Source organism: Pecten maximus, chromosome 7, assembly GCF_902652985.1.
Source record: "Pecten maximus chromosome 7, xPecMax1.1, whole genome shotgun sequence".
NCBI lineage: Eukaryota > Metazoa > Mollusca > Bivalvia > Pectinida > Pectinidae > Pecten > Pecten maximus.
The window spans coordinates 31,059,867-31,064,867 of NC_047021.1; the positions used below are offsets into that span (position 1 = coordinate 31,059,867).

Consider the following 5,001-nt stretch of genomic DNA (forward strand, 5'->3'; position numbering starts at 1 on the left):
TAAAAACTGATGATTTCCTCGATAAGTCTTGTTTATTCTCGAGTTCTAGTGGTAATGAGTTTTGTTTTTAAAATATATTACTTTATTCACCTAATATACCTCAAATATTGTTATTTTTAAGGTTTTTCAAATTATTTGGGAATAAAAAAAAAATATTAAAAATTAAAATTAAAAAATACAGAAAAAAAATGTTATAAGATATGGTCTGTTTCATATTTTCTTACAAAGACATTTTGCTTCCACCTCATGCTTAATCACAAAAAAATTTAACTCAAATTATCTGATAGGGCCTTCATTACTTTTTGCCACAGTTTGTCAGAGTTATCTTCCGCGAATTAGCCTGTTTATAATTCATTAGGGACTTGATTTACTCAGTCGTGTGTACCTTACTGAAAGAACTCATGATTCCAGTCATTAAGTGTCTTGTAAATGTATGTAAATGTGCAACTGTTTTTGGGGGAAAATGCATGTTTTACTCTGAAGGAAGCATATACCCTTACAATACTTTGGATTAAAAAATAAAGTTCATGAAACCCTGTTTCAACCTCCTACTGTTGTTATCACTTGTTGCCTATATAAAAAGTTCCGATATTGACCATGTGTATGACTGATTATTGATTTGACCAAGATAACCCAAAGATCAGATATACCAGACCATATAAACGTCAAAGTTGATGTAATGTCGCAGGCTAGATAGGATCGTAAAGTCCCGCCTCACAGATCTGACCCCTGTAGCTCCACATGACTAGGGGCCTGTGAGGGGCCTGGACCGATATGTCTGTAACTGTCAGGAAATGTGGGGCTGGAACCACATATATAAACACATCTGTTAGAACCTACCCTACAAGCAATGGGCGGCTGTCTCCAGTGGAAGTCTGATCCAAGTTCCCCAGTGAATATTACTCTAAGTCATACTCACTGCCTTTCTGGAAACACTATAGGCCTCTCTCAAATTATATGCATGCCTAACATTCCTATCTCAGAACGAGGCTAAGTGAGTACAGCCACCGTAGCAACGCATACACAATGGCTTCGAGTCAAGCTACATGTAGCAAAAACAACGTTATTGTGCACCAAATTGTGTATCCAATGGAAGTTATGGTGATTCTATTCATTTTCACCATATTCCAAAAGATGAGGATATCAAAAAGCAGTGGATTGTAAAAATAAGAAGAGATGAAAGGCCATTATTCAAGGTAGGTTAGCCTTCACCTAATACATGTAAACGCATACTATTGTCAATCATTTTCCCTTTCTTGTTATTTTTTCTGCAAGTGATCAGTACATGTCAAGACATACATAAAACAACAATTGCAAGCAGTTCAAGTATTTCGTAAAATATTTTATTAAACATAATATAAGTGTTCAGTTTAATACCGTAAATATCATAGTAAATGTGCAGGTTGCTATATATATATACGTATATTATAGATTGCATACATATAACAAATTGATACTATACATGATTTTGATAAATCAAATACATTTTACAGGTATTAAAGTCAACAGTCGTTTGTTCCAAACACTTTAGGCAAGATGACTATAAAAGCTGGACACCTGTGAGGAAGCTTTTAAAGCCAGGAGCCATTACATCAGTATTTAATTGGAATGATAAACCAAAGACCAGGCGAATTTTGAAAAGGAAAGGTCCATCTCCACTAAGTCAACCAATGCAAAGGTAAATATCAAATGATTATGATACAAAAACATTATTTAATATAGTAAATATGGATATGTATTTAAATTGCACATAATTCTAACACAGTTATTACATATATACGTATACCTTCAATATGCATGTAGTGTATACATGTTCTTTATATTACAGTGATGTTACAATGTGTATTGAAACACAAGTGGAAGAAGAGTGTAGTAAAGATAACACAGAATCAGAAGAAAGCAGGACAAAAAGGAGAAAAATAGAGAGTTGGAAACAGCCAAAAACAACATAAAAATATCTTGAAGAACAACTGTATGAAAAGGAGAAAGAGTTGACATGCTTACGTCAGCAGTTTAGCATTGAACATTTTTGTGTAAATAGATTTTCAACAGATGATTCTCTTATTTCATTCTACACAGGGTTTCAAACATGTGTACTTTTTTTTACCTTTTTATGTATACTGCTAAAAACATACAAAGTGCATATTATAAAAGTAGTGAAACTATTAGTCTAAGTGGTAGAAAGCGTTCTGTGTTGCTCATTGACGAGCTTTTCTTATTTTTATGTCGCCTTTGTGCAGGATCATTAGAACAAAATCTGAGTGTTCGATTTTCATCAAATATATTTAAAACATACTCATTTTCTAATTTTTGCTGAACACCCTAAAGAGAGCCTTGTGGTATTTTACCAAATTTTGATTCTACCGCTGGTGAGTTCATTTGTGTTAAAGAAGGGAGAATCAATAAATCAAGTGGTACTGAAGATAGACTTCCATACTTTGTGTCCCATTTAACATTTTCTCCACGAATGGGGTTGAATGGGGTTGTTTTCAGATTTTGGTTAGTCGTAGACAAGTCCAGTGCGGATTTCCGTGATGAATACCGCTTATCTTTAAATCCTGGACAGCCTTTCCTTGGATTTTCTCCCCTCTTGGGACATGCCAAGTTTGTGGCCGAGATGTCTTTGCAATTTCAACTGGGATAGCTCTTTGACGTATAATCTTGAATTTCGCAAGCTGGTACAGAGTTCCCACTACATGCTTCTGACATTCCAATAGGACAGGTACAATCTGCCTTACTCACTTCAAGAGTGTTGATATCACCGAAACTCACCTGTAATGTTGTAATGATATCCATATAAATAATAAATTATGTTTACATAATGACAAACGTTTTATGCATTGGTTATCTGTATCAAAAGTGAACGACACAAAATAAATGCATTGATATATTTACATTGATTTGATGTGGCGAGTCATTTTTTTCTCTGGAAACGGTAACATTTCCCTGTTACTTCACAACCTGTTCCGACTGGTTGTACTATAAAATTTACTATAAACTTTACTATACAAGTCATAAGTTACATAATATATACAGGTAGAATAATCTGTTTTCCATTTCTGGTCATGTACAAGTCTAGTATACTGGGTGCTTAATGGAGTAAATAAGGTTTCCATTTTCTATTTAGAGGACTGACCCTAAAGGGCTGTAAGGACTAGGTGCAGTTTGAGATAAACTTTTTGTTTGTATAAATGCTTATCTATAATTACAATGAAATTAATGACAAGGTGGGATCAGTGAGGGGCAGCTGTGAAATGTAAACAGACTGGACCCAAGTACAGTCCCTAAGGCAACAAGGGGAGAGCAATTCGAGATGCTGATAATGAGGTTTAGGAATGGCATCCCCCTTATGTAATTATTTGTTTCTTGTCCTCAGACATTCTGACACCTTACCCCTGTATATTACATGTGGCAGTGTTAGTAAAGGGATGAGTACCAACATTTTAATGTTGCTTGGCCTTGACAAATATAAGAGGACAGACTAGGCACTGAATTTGGAAAACCACTACACATGAACATAGGAATATATATACTGTATATATATAATTGCAAACTTACCTCTTAGCTCTTGGATATTTCCTTGCTTAAACACTTCAGTCCTTTATTCATGCTCTTCTGTCCAGAGGATTTTTTTGGGTTTTTTTGTTTTGTTTTTGTGCTTGGATATAGTTTTAAACAAATGAAAAGGTAAGTGAAGTAATTAAATCTGAATCTCTATCATTGTATGATGTAGCCATAGCTGCACATGTATATTACTAGGGACGCTTCCTCACTTAGCCTCGTTCTGGTTTAAACATGAATATTCATGAGGCAATATTAAGAAGGGTCTATTGTACACTGCTCGTGACAATTTCCCATACCAGTCTCAGCCAACAGCTCAAATGAACTGTTGTTTTCACTATCGGCTGTGTCTCCCTCGTATGCTATTTTTAAGCTGAAGTTCAACAGACTTGTCAGGGCAACACCCTAAACATCTATTCAGAACAATTGTGAGGCTAGATAATGTTTTACGTAACAATACCTCATTACAAGCCTTTATCAGCTGCTAAGTTACGAGATAGCTAGGTGGGTGTCTTCTCAGAGGTGTGAATAACCTAATGGATGTCTTCATTCTCGGAGCAAGGGATGAATAGTCTAAAATAGACAAAAATTGATTATCCAGATACACAAATGATGGAATTACCAAAAGACTGCGTTGATCTTTGGTGTGTGAAATGGCTTTAAATTATAGAAATCTGTAGGAAAGAAAAGATAAGTTGAAACAAGTTGCTAATTGATGTTGAAAGATAGGCTGCAAGACACCCCAGTGTGTACTGTATATCCTAGTTTGGACTTTGAAGAACCTCAAAAATTTGACATTTGATCTATTATTCAATAGCAATAAGAAAAATTACAGTGACAATGTGTTTGAAATGGCCTCAGTATAATAGCAGACCTTGTAATAATGTTGTAATTTTATTAGGCAAGTGCTGGTAGTATGAAGAGAAGCTAGTTAACGGCCATACATAGGCATACCCACTCTTAGGTCATACTAATGTATGAAAAACTACACATCCACTTTATGCAAATCATTTCTTACATAATAATCATACATATGTGATATAGAACATTTGGAAGTAGGCAAATTTGTTGGCTACTGTATTGATTTGTCTCAACCAATTGGTTCTGTATTATGAGGGTTTGTTCTATGCGTGCCAGAGCGAACCAGTATTTGGTTGGTGTCACGACTCCTCCACTAAATCATTATATATTGCTATATTTTAGGGCAGACATCGATACACTACCAGGGCTATGCATGTTGTCAGCACTCCGCTGTTCAGGGCAATTTTCAAACATTGATCATGGTGATCTTTCTCTAACTTACAGAAATATCAGAAAAAAAGGGGTATAGGGGCCTTGTACCCAGGGGAAATATACTGCTTGATATTTCGTTGCAGATTACGGATCTTCACTTCATCCCAAAGGAATTTTTGCACGAACCTTTACCAGTTACTGAGAGAT

General features: G+C 35.2%; 1 long non-coding RNA gene across 1 annotated transcript; it reads right to left on the minus strand.

Annotated features, from left to right (window-relative positions):
* Positions 1–2,103: 2,103 nt before the first annotated feature.
* LOC117330561 lies at positions 2,104–3,825 on the minus strand. The gene is made up of 2 exons (XR_004533361.1): positions 3,559–3,825; positions 2,104–2,772 (listed from the first exon to the last, which is right to left on the minus strand). It is a non-coding gene; the product is annotated as an uncharacterized LOC117330561 (long non-coding RNA).
* Positions 3,826–5,001: the final 1,176 nt, after the last annotated feature.